This window comes from Melanotaenia boesemani, chromosome 14 (genome assembly GCF_017639745.1).
Source record: "Melanotaenia boesemani isolate fMelBoe1 chromosome 14, fMelBoe1.pri, whole genome shotgun sequence".
NCBI classification, from domain to species: Eukaryota; Metazoa; Chordata; class Actinopteri; order Atheriniformes; family Melanotaeniidae; genus Melanotaenia; species Melanotaenia boesemani.
Window position 1 is genome coordinate 9,461,264 of NC_055695.1, and position 15,169 is coordinate 9,476,432.

Sequence of the window (15,169 nt, forward strand, 5' to 3'; positions counted from 1 at the left end):
TCCCTCATGCAAATATAGTGCCTCACATGAAAAAAAGAAAAAAAAAAAAAAAGAAGAAGAAGCAACCACTGTGAGGACAGATAGTGCTGCTTCAAGCTTATTTTGTTCTTAACGTTAAATTTATTGTAACGTGATATTATTTTCTTGGCTTATTGCTGTGGGTATTTGTGAAAATAGTCTATAGTGAGATTCCTGAATATTTAACTTCTACACCTCTGTTCCTGTATGTTAGGACATATTATAATTGGTTTACTATATTTTTTTTCACCCCAGCTTTACTTAAAAGTAAAGAAGTAACTTAAAATGATAGACATGCAGCTGCACCCATTAATGTTTTTGTAATAAAAGCTAAAAACGACAAAAACAATCCATTGACCACTTTGATTGGAGCATGATAAATGAGATACACTGCTATATGAGATTCAGTGTGTATGTTTGCAACTAGAGGTGAGTATGCTAACTGTAATACAGGTAACAACAATTTATAGCTGGGTATGCATGCCATGTACAGATGATGTGGAAAGAAAGAAAGAAAGAAAGAAAGAGAAAGAAAGAAAGAAAGAGGGGAGAAGGAGAAGAGAGAGAAGCCACATGGGAACTAGTAAACAGGCTGGTGTTGAATTCCAACAATGTGGGAAAAGGCAAACACTTCAGTCAGTCCAAAGAGGAAACCTCAGTCGCTGGGGTGTCTGTGCGCTGTGGCAGCAGAGCTGTGTTCCTCGGGTCTGACAGGAGGAAGGTGGGCAGGTTGACACCACAGAGCTACGGGAAGCCCGGCTGGAGCAGAAACACAAACAAACACAGCCAGCTCTGCTCAGTTTTGGAGCTGCTGGATGAAAATTCTGGACAACATTATGGCCCCGGTGTTGACAAGAATTTCAGGGGTTTGCTGCTGGGCTGCAAGTGACTGGAATGCATCTTATCTGTAACATTTTTGTGTGCATATGTGTGTGTGTTTTTATAACCAATGCCTAATCAGCCTATGTCTTGCCAAGGGGTTGCTTCATCCTAGTCCAGGTATTTCATATAAAAGGAATGTGAGGAGTAAAAGAGAACCTACCAACTATATGTGACTTTGTGGGGCTCAAGCATTTGTGTATCAAATGTGTTCTGCTCCATTAACTTAAATAAGTAAAGGATTTTACATATGTTGATTGACATAAGTAGTTTTAAATATAACTAAATCTTATTCAAACACAGCGTTGTGTGTGCAGCAACAGGTAAGAAAAGAGGCCCTCTGCCAACTGACAGCCTCTCTATGTCTCTCATCTCATCCTCCTGTTACAGTAAATGACAGCTGTGTACTCTGACTACAACAGTGCTGACAAAGCAGCATATTTTCTGTCACACAAGGAGGTTCTTCTTAAAACTTGGCTGATCCAGACATATGTGCTATTAACAAAGAAAGAAAAAAAACTTCATAAATACCATTCCAGCTTTAACAAGTATGCACCTAAAGCATCTGGCTAGAAACCAAAAGCACACACTGCTGCTTTAACAGATGTAGCAGTTGGAGAATTGATAGAATATCATTTTAGATATGAAAACATAAACACACAGACGTCCAGTTTTTCAAATTTATTGACAAGGACAAAACAGGTTAGACTCACATGGATTCAAAGAGTGTTTAGTAAGGTTTAACAGCATTTTAGGCCACTAAGTGCATCACCATGATCATAAAGTGTAAACAGCAGCTATTTTCTTTAGGCCAAGCGAGGTTTTTGAAAATCTATTAACCCTTACATGCAAAGAAACTGTGGTACATGTTTTTCACATACAATATTTTACTTCACCAGACATAGGCAGTGATGCTTTTTCATATAATAACATCTATATCTATCAATATATCTATATGTATCTATATCTATCAATATATATATATCTATATATATATATATAGATATATATATATATAAATATATACCATTTTATTGATAGATACCATTCTTACCCATGCATATACTAGAAAACAGCTTTTAAATAGTTATCCACTGCAGTATTCTACATTAAGCATGAAAGGGTTAAAATTGTCTCTTTCTGTAGGTTAATGCTAATTTATTGTGTTTTAGTTTTACTCCAGCTTGGAGCTATGACATTTGTAGCTTTGGTTTGGTGTTGGATAAGGTCTGCTTGATAGAAACATGTAAACAGGTTATATATAAAGGACAAATAACTGAAAGGATAATTATTCTGCTTGCATTAAAGAAATAAATGGGATTTCCATCTACTTTCCTAATTTTGCTTGTGTTCATCTGGCCACAAGTGCCCATTAGGGAAAAGAAGAGGATGAAGGAAAGTGCAAATCCATGGATCCTCATAGAAAGGTCATTAGCCTGCCAATGGTTAAGGTTGGCCATGTCTCACTTTATAACTGTGGATTGTGACAATACTATGTTTTTCACATGAGGACAAAAACCACCTCGTTAAATATTTTTTCACCACTTTTGACAACAAAAACAAGATTCCGGTTCTTCCCTGAATGTTTAGAAAACACCAGGAAAATATTCTTCTGCAAACACACACTCATGAAGCCACACTTACATTACCATACATGTCACACACACATACACTTACAGTGACAGGCGACAGGGTCAAAACAAAGTATGGAATAATCACTGAGGCATAGGGCGCATCTGCAGTTAACATGTTGCTCTGATAGTGTTGTTTCTATTGTCAATGGTAGTGTGTGTGCGTGTGTGTATGTGTCTGATATTGTGTAAGTTCCGCCTCAGTTCCCTCCTCTCATTGCTAGGCGCCTATTTAACCTCACCTCACACAGCAACCACCCCACTAACTCAAACACACACCAGCACCAGGACACACATACAGACAGATGTCATAGAGGTGAGGATGTGAATGAGACACAGTTCGACTAGTGTGTGTGTGTATGTGTGTGTAACTGAGGCCTGCCTCTGGTTGATGCTGAGCAGGTGTAGAGATCCACTGTGCTGGATGTTTGCCAAGAGAAGTAACACACTCACAAATACATTTGTGCACATGCAGGTGCACGTAAAAGACACAGACACACAAAAGCAGCCACTGAGAAATGGATTTCATAAAGTGAGCCAGACAGAAATAATATGCCAGTTTTGTCCTTCACATTATCACAGACTATCTCTCCTGTGCCTCATTTGTGCAGTGTTCTCCACATGCCATAAATCCTTTATTTCTCTGTTGTGCTGTTATTCTATATTTACATCTATTTGTTATTTGACGGTTCACATCTAGACAACCTTGAAAATGCTGCAATCAAGGCTTATAACTACAGGTTGCATTGTACTTTGAAGACAAAACAACATTAATTAGTGAATAAAATGGAAATGCAGGCATCACATGCATGCTGCCTTCGAGTTGGGATGGGTATATGCAGAGATAGAAAACATTTCATACATATTTCCATCTGTAATCCCCCTCTCTATTCCTGTGATAGCTGTGCTCTGCGGGGTACATAAACAGGAAGCTCGTCTGCATTGATACAGCATGTTTCAGTGTGTGACAGGTCATCTTTGTACTGGCGGAGTGTAACCTCTCAGTTGCTGCTAAACCTTCAGGATGCACGCAGCTCCTCTCCCCTCCATCTGCTGGTCTCTATGAAGTCTGCACCTGATCACAGGAGCTTTGACTGCAGCTTCTGTCTCTACCACATTGCAGACATACCTAACCCCTGAGCCAGATCAACAACACACAGGGAAATAAAATGACATGTGTGAAAACACCAACACCTTTTTGCTTTTTAAATGTTTAAAATGTGTTTACAGCCTCTGGGTGCAAAAACTCTGTATATTTCCCAATGAGAATCTAAAGTAGAAATGCCCTAAAATTAAAATGGGTTGAACTAGAACAAATAGCTTCTTCACAGCATAGTTATTATTATTATTATTATGGTTTTTAAAGCTAATAAATAACTTAAAGTTGTAGCCTAATTTTTTTTTCTCTTTAATTTGGCCACATTCAGAAGAGAAAGACAATAATGACAAAATTCTGGTCACTTCACTGCCGTGTTACATTTCTTGCAAGCTTTGTGCCGTGAAAAGGCCCAAAATATGAACAAGAGTCAGGTGTAACACATCAGAGTTAAATGTCACATTTACAGTAAAATGTCTAAAGTGTCTCTACAAACTCAGCGATTCAACCCTTTTCATTTCCCCTGGAGGAAGACCCTTTTTCCATCCTGGTTACCTGCAAGCGACACCTGAAAGTTTAAAAGGGAACAGAGTGAAATAGATGACAGTACTTTTCATACTTAAAAAATATCCCCAAATCAAATAGAAATCCTCTTTATTAAATAAACAATATCTGCAAAGAGAGCACAAAAAGTTTGCCATTGGCTTAAAGCACCAGATCAGTGCAGAGAGCCACTTTTAGAACAATGGAAATCCAACACGATTATTAAACAGTTTTCTACCAAACAGGCATGGAGGCATACGTGTTGAACTAGAGGATTTCTGGGTGTAGCTCCACTTGCAGACTGATGCATTACTTTTCATCCATCCATCTAATTATTCCCTTAGAAACCTGAAATTTGAAGATACAAAAGACCGTCCCTATCTGTCACTGAGCGGCATTGATCTTATTGAAAGAAAATGTGGGTGTAGAGGAAACTCAATATAACTCATGCCATTAAATTCCACACAGCATTATTCACATACAGAATTGACAGATTTCTGTGAGACGTTTCTTTTAATCTTCAACTGTTGTTGAAGAAAAAGGGGGGAGAAAATCCCACACTCCAGGCATCTCTCCTTTTCCATATTTGCAGTGAGGTTAACAAAAACGGTTATTGAAGTATGGAGAAGAAACACAACCCCCCGTAACTTGTTGATTATTAACAATGGGGAATGGGAAGAAGACAGATGTGTTTCCTGTGTTTGAATTGTCACTCTGAAATCAGCTCTGAAGCTTTTATCAAAGCGGAATAAGCTGATCAGCTCTGGCTGCTTTCGCTGTCCGTGCAAGTTAATCTGCAACACAATCCTTGTCAATAAGTGATCTTAATATTCCCAATTAGAGACTGTGTGCTTATAATTAGATGTGTATGAATTCTGCATGCATCTGGATTATGATAGCAAGCAAGACTCTGTATATATATAACCAGGAGAATGATTGGATAAATTTCCACTATGTATTAATATTTACCTATATTCCAACAAGCATGGTAGTTTTTATTAAATTATTTAAGGCATGCTTAGCAATCTGTTGCTTTTATATCAACACAAAACATGTTTAATCTTTTTTTAGAAGAATGTTATTGCAATGATTTTCAAGCTTTCAAACCACTGACAAAATACTGTAAAATGTGATTTAAACTGATCATTTTAATTCCAGGACAAAACTAGCATGTTAAAGCTGTTTAATGAGATACTAAAATTCTTAAAAAAAACTTGAAATGTTATGTAAAGTGTTAATTAATCAACAAAAATTAAGCTATTTACAAATAATTTAAAGGTTGTGTTAAATTTCAAATAGTACAGACAGATGAAAGTTGAAAACTTGATTTTTTTTTAAACTTTTGAGAAATATGCTAATTTGAAACAGGTGTTTGTCTTTCAGAGATAACAGTTCATCACTCTGCAGAAGATCGTAGAGATTCGCTGAGGTTCAACAATAATAAGGCAAAAATAATTCTAAATGTGAAACTGCTAAGAAGTTGGGAAATTCATTAACTGCTTTGCATAATCTTTGGAGAATCCAGAGAAACAAGGCTAAGAAGAAAAGCTAAGTGACTGAGATCTGGACCGCAACACTGCATTAAAGACATAGCACAACTCCATAAAGTCCTGTCTCATAAAAAGCTGCTGCAAGAGAACAAAGTTTGCTGCTGAACCCACAAGTTAAAGTTAAAACTATATCATGCCATTCAATCAGCTGAGGGAAATAAAAAGAAAAGGACAATTGTGCTGTGGTATGAAGACCCAAAATCGTGAGTGCAGCATCTTCTTGGCTAAAGAGGAGAAATCAGTTTCAAATGAACAGTTCCCATGCTATGGGAACATGCACACCTGTGAAGGCAGCATTAATACAGAACGATACATATCAGTTTCTGAACAACATGTGTTGCCATTCATGGCAGTTTCTGCTCCTACAACATCAGCATAACTCTAAATTTAAAGTGTCCAGGTGTTCAACAGACCTGCCCTCAGCCCAGGCCTGTTTCTTACTGACAATGACAATAGTATGGAAGCTATGTTCTTGATTATAATGCAGCATTCAAACATGCATTGTCTCACAAATGCCAATGTGGGTGAGCATATTTGTCTATCCAAACTGCACATACATGTAAAAGTCATAAAACCACCAGATGTGATGACGGTACAAAGTTAAATGGCCTATAATGCTGAGGAAACACTGATAAAACTTGTTGTTTGGCTTCAAGCTAGTTTATTTTTTTCTCTCAATATAAGTCTTTGTGTAACAGTAATTAAAGCCATACAATGTAGGATTATTCTAAGTAAACAATTCTTGATTAAAAAAGAAACAACATTGGTCGTTTGCTTTAAAAAACGTTTTATTTTTTTATGTTAGATGACCACTTAAATGGAACAATTTGCTAATTATTTCTTTAAATCTTGAACATAATAATAATAATAATAATAATAATAATAATAATAAATTATTTAACTTACATATGCCAGTTTGTTCCTGCCTGGCCCAGCCTCTGCCCCAAACAAGTAGACCTCTAATATGTCTTACATTTAAAATCTGCTACAGACTATTTAACCAAACTGTTGAAGTGCACACTTGATGGAACTGTTGAATCTCGCGGTATTTGACAGCTTCCCTCCCCTGTGCTTCGGGAACGCTGTGTTGTTTACATTACTGGCACCCGGGTCAGCAGTGTGGTGATGAGGAGGCCTACTAGTGGACTGTCTGTCTGAAAACACGTACGCGTCTCGACAGACTTTGCGGCACAGGCGCTCTCTGAATAGAAAAACTTTCTGGTGCATAGACAGAGTGCCACGCAAGAAGCGACGCCCGCCAAGGGGACTTTTTTTTTTGTCGCGACGTGGTTAAGAAAGGGAAAGACAAAACAAAGACAACAGTCATATTCACTAGGAAAACTCTTAACGTGAAGGAGGAATAGCCTAGCAGCAGAGTCCTACTTCCTGGTGAGTATTGAGACAGTGAAGTTATAAAACTCACTCACAGCTTATTAACCTCTGGTATACTGTTGTCACCTCTGTGTTTGACTTGCTTAAGAACGGTCAGTTTTACAAACCATTAGTTGACACCAGTTTCTGCTCCACCTCGAGGTTGACATTAACTTGGAAAAAGTTTCCACGGAGTTGGCTAACTAGCCTAGCTTGTTAGCCAACTAGCATACCGCGTTGCTAACGTTATCTACCATGACTTACACCAAGTCAACACTGTCAGTGAAGGTTAACAATAACACTCATGATATTTTTGCAATGTCCTTAAAATGAACTTTTACCGAAAGCCATTCAGCAAAACCTGTGATGGAAACGTGCTCAGGAACGCTTCTGGTGTCTTTCTGCATTGTTAAAACCATGTAATTTTATATATACAGAAAACCTCAACATTTTATAAGATCTAGAGGGGAAAATGGGCAAATATCTGTGTAAATGGCTTTCTTACACTCATTATGATGTATGCCTTAAATACACATTGGCGTGCCGTGCTTAGACTTCCATTTCTGAAGTTGTGAAATCTGCGAAGTCATGAATTTGTAAACTTTCAACAGTAGCACTCATAGAAACATCCGTTTACATTAAACTATAATTGCATGTTTCTATAAAAAAAATAAGCAGCATACAGGCAAAGCCAATTAAAATAACTAATCAATGCGTTTATGTATCTTTGTATCATATAACGACGTTTAGAATTTTTGCACACTTGCAGCGAATTTTTTAATTTGGGTGCACAAGCAAAAAAATTGAGGTGTCTTCCAAATTTTCAGTCCATCACTTTGCACGACATTGTAAAGGATTTTAAGGTTGACCATATAATCATCACTGATATACATTGATTATTATTTAGATTATTGTGAACAAGAATTATTTATAGGGGTTATGTTTATTTATTTGAAGCATGAATGTTTTTAAAAAACAAAAACATTACTTTTTAAAAACAAACAAACACAAAAAAAAGTGCTGGCTTCATTGAACTGAATCAAACTGAACAAACAATATTTCTAGACAACAACAAAAGCTAGTTCAAACTTTCAAATGGCTCATGAGGCTGTCCTACTTCTGGCAAATTTCTCTTTCCCTGGATATATGTTAAATCCATTCCTTTTTATGAGAGTTATTTATTTGGATTAGAATTTCGTGAAAGGCAGCTCCTTTTTGGCTATATTATGTGCCACGTTTATGGCTGCTCACCCAGCTATAAACATGGCAGTCTGTGGTATCGATTGTTTTGTCGACAGAGATTGATATTTTTCACATGAATCTTCTGCAGGACAGCCTCCGGGTTCAGCTCAAACACATTTTGATGGAGGCTGCTTTCTTTTTCTGGTGACAATCCTCGATAATTTGTAAGCAAATATTCTCAGCCTAATGCTTCACCAGAAATGAATGTAGATATTTTTTGTTTTCTACAGAGCCACATAGCGTTAAATGGCCTTAGTTTTTTGGACAAGTTGGGTCTGTTATGCCGGCTCTCTTGGATAATACTGAACTTCTGGGTGAGAGTTGAGCCCCGTCATTGCAGGTGATGACATACTGGCTCTCATTTGTTCAGTTGGTTCAGGCACTGTGAAAAATCCTAAATTGGTGGGCGTTCCCACATACCCACATATAAGCAAATTACACGATATTCCGCATTTTATGGTTGATTTGAGTTTATTGTCAAATTCTGAGATACAGCCTGTGTTTTCTGCATCGCGGTAAGGCATGAGCTCAGGTAAGAAGGAGAATGAACACAGAAAACGCAAACAGACATTCAGGGAAATAAGTCTTACACTTAGACCTGTGAAATGTTAAGTGCACCAGTGTGACTAAGAATAAAAAAAAAAAAAAGAAATGGTTGAAAACTGATCAGCTGTTTCTGTCACAACTGATTTAAGACAAACATATAGAGTCATAAACCAAATTATGAACCAAACATTTAAACACTAAACACAAGTATACCAGTTTTTTCACAAATGTTTCTGAGGCTTTTAGTAATTTAGAAAGACTTTGTCTTTGTTTCACACTGTTAAACATACTCCAGAAGGTGGGATCTCATAATGAGCGTGGTTATTGCAAAACCTCTAAAGACTTTAGTACGTTGTTGCTTCTTTGGTTTTGAGCCAGAGCATTATGTTTATTAATTAAAAAATGATCCAGTTAATTGATAATTAAGTGGATGAAAAAAGACAGATGTATACACTTGTTAATTAAAACAAATTGGGGTTTATATGTGGGTTTAAAGCTCTGTTTTATGCAGTGTTGCTTCTGCTGCCCATCACAGCCAAATATTTCAGGCGTCATACAATTACATCTGGCTAGAGTACAGAGGGATGATTCAAGCAAGCGTTAGTGGGAGCTGACATACCTTGTTGACCCAATTATTACTCACTTCTCTGTTGCCACATCCCATCATTGTCAGGGACAACAGGCTTGAGTCTGCCAGCGTCATCAGGTGATTGAGATGAACACTCGCTGGCTCTGTGAAGTTGATAATCAAGGAATGTGTCACGAACCGGATGATCAGAAAATGGATGACAAATATTTGCATCAGTCTCTGTGTTAAAGGATTTCTGTCAGGATATCTGTCTTTGAGTTTCAGCTGATGAGAGGTGCATTACTTTTGACTGGACTAGCAATACCAAATTATTTAGCCATGTTTTATTGTTTGGATTAAATAAGGGATAGTTGTTTGGTATGACTGGATAAATGGGCAGTTTATGTGTTATTTCATATTATTAATTGTTTAACAAAAAGTTGCCCTTTTTAGAATTTAGGGCTGTGTATTGTCACTAATTACTAATAACCACCTATTTTTTTTGAATATTAAAGGCATTCTCAGAAACTTTTTTTTTAAAATTAAACACACAGCATTTACTTGACAGTCAAAATCAGATATTTGGAAGTAATCAGAATACTGTAATAATCTGATTTGACACATTTACATTAATTTCTGAAGTGCCTTAACAATAAAGTCTTTCCCCAGATTTAAACTTTTTAAATGTCCTGATGAAACTGTTTCATTCACTGGAGCCGCTTCTAATTATTCTAAAAGTTTGGATTTCAGATAACGTGTTGATGTTAATAAAACCTACAAAGAATACTGGATCCATTTAAACCCATAATACAACTCAGAAATTCCTTCAACGATGTAGATTCAGCTTGTTTAGTTGTGTGCATTGCCGTGACGACCGTGATGCTATCACCGTAACACCGGAGCTGGAGAAACCCTCCATCTTCAGCTGCATGAGAGAATTTAGAAAACTCTCATGTTTTTGTCTTCAGCTGGTTGACGTGTTTTGCCACACATGCATGTAAAACCTGTGTGTGCGCACGCATGTGTCTAGCACATATCTGGATCCACCTGGTGGAAAGGACTTTGTGGACATGAGGCCCTTGCACCTGTAGCCTCCATCATCCTCCAAATCCCACCATCATCAGCCGCCTCTGCGAGCGACTGGTCACTGTTCGGGAACAAGCACACAAAGGTTCGCAACAGGCTCACAAATGTGAGAGTGGAAAAACTGGTGGCAAGGTGGTGAGAGTAATACTTTACTCAACATTCATGTTAAAAGAATTGGTTGTTCAGTACAAGAATTAAAGTTTTAAAGTTCTACTCTAAAGTTAATCTGTTGAAATGCCATGTTTTTAATTGTTTTATTTTGCATGGATGTCTACTTATGACAAAACAAAATCTTGATATTTATGTTTGGATATGATAGTTTGTTGAAATTATCCCCAAAATCCAGTTAATGCCCATGAATTCCCAATGATTCCCATAATTCCTGTGGAAAGTTTCCAATTTGGAATATTTCCAAAATTCCCAGGCTTAACTTCCTATGGAAAGTTTCAGGAAATTTACTGGAAATTTCCCTCCCCTTTGCAACCCTACACATGTCTGTATGTGTGCTCAGTGCCGTGGACACAGAGTGCAGGTGCAGCTATGACATGCCGTCATGTAAACCAGATAAATAGCATCAGACTGTTTTCTGTTTGATAAAAGGACGATGTGTAAACCCGTTCTACAGGAAATTTGACTTTGAATGACCATATTGGACTTCTTTTAAACTACGTACGTGGTGACACCACTTCCTGTTGTTAAACTTGACGGTGCCCGTTAGCATTAGATCTCGCTGACCCTCGGTAAGTCACGCGTGACTAGGATCACGTTACCGGAAATAAGGACAAAAAATCAATCTCCAAGTTTTATGAATCGATATAGGATTTCTTTAATTTGAATTGATTAAAATCGATTGATTTTTTTTTAATCCAGCCCTATTAGAATTGCAAACTATATCTAATTGTCAGGCTTTAAACAGTCTTTGACGAGGAAATCGATGGATTGTTTTTCCATGGACATTTTCTTTGGCACTTCAGACTTTGTACTTCTGAGACATTCAGACTCAGTGAGAGCTAAAATGCTATTTACTGATGTGGAGAAATGTGCTGCACTCAAAGCAGTGATTTAGCACAGTGGAATTTACCAAATCACTCAGTCCTGTGAGAGTTTCCTGTTTTAGCCCCGAAGCTGGCCCTTCTACTGGATTAAAGATCAGATGAGACATTTGTCATCTGACCACTTTAACAGTCATTTTGCCTTTGGGTTTTCTCAATGAACAAAAAAAATATTTGCTCTTTTTTTTTTTTTTTTTTTTTTTTTTTTACAAAGCATATTTGAAAAAAGATGCTTCCTGAGGCTTTTTTGAGCTACATTAAACACTGTCTTTTGCATGATGTCAAAGACCTTGGCCAACAATTGTACAGAGACGGTGCTGGCAAAGATAGTAGATCACTACACAAGCTATTTTAGTGTTCTGTCTTTGTGGTTATTTGGTATATTATGAGAGGATAAAAGTAAATTAAAAAAGAAAAATGTTAAATAGATTATATTTACAAAATTAAAGAAAAAAAGTAAAAGATAGTAGATTGAAACTTAATGCCTCAGAAAAGTTTAGAACAGATTCTTTCTTTTCTCGGGTCACTTTGATGAGAGTTTAGCATCAGGTCTTTGTAAATGAGTCTGGCTTGTCTAAACAGCTTCTTGCCCTGCTCTTAAAAAGCTGGCCTGTCAATATTTTCCATATCCATCTCTTCTTAGTTATATGAAGGGTCACTGGTGTTTCAAACATTCAAATAGTCTTGCATGTTGCCTTGCGGCTCCTTGTGTCATGTGAAAGTTGTTAATTTCATTGTGGCATTGATGCTTTTTCTCATTGGACTGTCTAGTGCTCTTTTGGGAAACTGACTACAAAGACTTGCAAGTACAAAAAATCCTGACCTAGGACCTGTTCTTTAGTTTATGAAACGCTGCTAATGCCTCTAGGTCAGCGTATGCCATGACCACACAGTATCAGTGGTCTGTTTAACAGCAAGGTTTTATTTATGCTCATGTTATTTTTATTTATTTTTTAACAATGACCTTGTTGTTGGCTCAGAAATCCTGTTTAATATGAAACAACTTTTTATATGTGGAGTTTTTAACCTATTCAAGTCATGTAGTAATTAAAGTAAAATAAAAGGCACATTTTCCAACATGTGGAAATTTTCCTTGCAAAATGGAAGAAATAAATGGCATCATTACTGTAGTTTTTTTTTCCCAGAGCTTGCTGCTAAAGTTAAAATAAGACCGAATAATACCGGTTTTCACACCAAAAGTACCTGTTTTGAACAAACATCTGTTTGTGTACCACTTATGACTTTCCACTCTCTTCTTAGTGGGATGCAAACGCTCAGTAAAGAGTGAAACAACATTCATATTGGATTTAGGGCTGAGACTAAAAAGTGAAGTTTTGAACTGCATACATGCAACAAATCACAACTTTATAATCAGATCCATTAACATATATCTTTAAAGCATAAAATGTCTCAAAATAAGTGTGGAGTCATCACTGGCTTGGACAGCAGCTAGCCCTAATTCTGTGTATATTTTCCTGGACTATTGTGCAAATTACTTCTGTTAAAATGCTATGATACCTCAAAGAGGACAGTCATCATGTCTGTTGTGTGCCTTTGCTGGTAAATGCTGATCAAATATAGAAGGCAAGTTGCCATATCAAGGTTTATTTTAAACAGGCTGGCAGCGAGGGATCTGAGGAATGACCACAGAAGCTTTTCTTTAGAGCGCAGTGCTTTGCTGCTCTGGCTGTCCACATACATCCATTAAATTCTCTGACTACTTCCACTGCTGCTCTAGAGTTGCATAAACTTCACCATCTGATTGTTCCTCTGTGAAAATGGTTAATATCTAATGGCTTCAATAAATGAAATATGTAGAACTTACTGCAGCTTGGGGAATAAGCTGTGTACTGTATGTTGTTTAAACACAACAACCAATGCCATGTTGTTTTACAGTGAGATGTGATGGAAAGATGGCTCTCAAGTAGAACCCTCCTTTTTAATTGGCTATCACTTTCCACTCGGCTCCTCTCCGTCTCTATCGCTTTTGATTATCCACATGCAAAAATACAAATGCCTCAGGATATAATTCTCTTTCACAGAATAATTACAAGATGCTATATGCCACTGTAAACACCACATCAGTGACAGTGACAGTACACATTTGTCATGAGATGAGACAAAAGCAGAATGAATTTACACCCATCTGAAGAGAGAGGAAGGTTTTCTTTTTTTTTTGTTAGTTGCTTGCTGACTTTGCTATGGGCATTTGTTCCAGCCTCACCACAAATAAGCCTTAATGTCTCACACGAGATTTGCTGCCGAAGAGAGCAAATTTGTATGAGAGCATCTTGTTTTGACAGATTGTCTGTTTTACCCTCCTTTTTTTCAGTGTGAAATGCTGGGGACATGTCACTGACTCCTAGTCTTTTTTTCATCTCCTTTTACATTCGTCTTTTCTCTCCCCCTTTCCAGTATAATTTCACATTGATTGCAAGGATCAAGAATCAGGTATGATTTGGGCTTATTTAAAAATAATGTGAAAAAAAATATAAATATATATATATATATATATAATTATTATTATTTTATTTTTGCTTTTAATTGCACTGTTGGAGCACCACTTGCTAAAAATTCTTCACTGAGCTCTGTTAACACACTGGAACCTGTTTCTAATGCAGAGTATTTCTAACGAGCAGACTGCAAAACAGGATGGATAAATGCCAAGCTTAAATCAAAGTCGCTATCTGAGTGACCAACGTCAGTACAGTACATATTATAGGACATAAGTCTATTGCTACTGTTCTTCAGTTGGAAAATGTCATTTTAAGATGGAGGTTTGAACCTTGGCTCTAAGATCCTCATCTGTTAAATCAGAATTTCTAAGACAAAATAAGGCCACAAATAAGAAGATATGAATGGAATATGCCAAATGAATGGCTGATTAGTCCGGGTGGTTGTCTTTCTTGAAAGGTCACCGACTAGGGCAAGTAGAAAAAGCCCTACAGAATTTGTCAACAGTTTTATTGGTGAAGTACTTATAAACACTACATGCTTCTTTAGCATTTGCATCACTTTGACATAATGTAACAATATCATGTTAAGTTTGTCTCTGCATGTTTTAAAAAAAAAGAACCATAGCAGATTATAATTTTTGTGTATGTTGTAAACCCTCAATTACTTTACATCATGGCACCTATATAGACTCTTTCCCCATTGTTATACTTAAAAGAATTGAAGAATTTCCACACCACTGTTTGACACTTTGAGCTACTGGATACATAATTTACACTTTAAAATTATAATACTGACCTGGTTTGTACATAAGAAAAAGATATAATAGTTTTGGAATATAAAGTGCTTAAAAACCTTTTGGATCATTGGCATAAAAAAAGCCTAATTGTGAAATCCATATTTTCTTTATTTTCTGTTTCTTTCTTTCACAATGCCTCATTTGTATGTGGAAGACATATTTCTTGTGCTCCCTCCGCCTCTTTCCTTGTTTGTACCCTGACTCACAGCAGTTTTCCATGGTCTCCCTGGTCTCAGGGTGTGGCCTAGGGCTTTGAGGTTATGGTCAAGGCTTGGGGGCATATAGAAAAGAAGAGGAGTCATAATAAGAAGCTCCCTTCAACTCCTGCTGCCCC

The 15,169-nt window shown here is 37.0% G+C and overlaps 1 protein-coding gene across 1 annotated transcript in view; it reads left to right on the forward strand.

The window, feature by feature from the left end:
• The first annotated feature begins 6,828 nt into the window (after nucleotides 1-6,828).
• The window catches only part of nek7 (NIMA-related kinase 7), a 67,480-nt gene continuing 59,139 nt past the window's right edge, over nucleotides 6,829-15,169 (forward strand). Inside the window, exon 1 of the mRNA XM_042005971.1 lies at nucleotides 6,829-7,106. The gene's annotated coding sequence lies outside the window, so the exon portion shown is untranslated. The remainder of the gene's footprint in view (nucleotides 7,107-15,169) is intronic.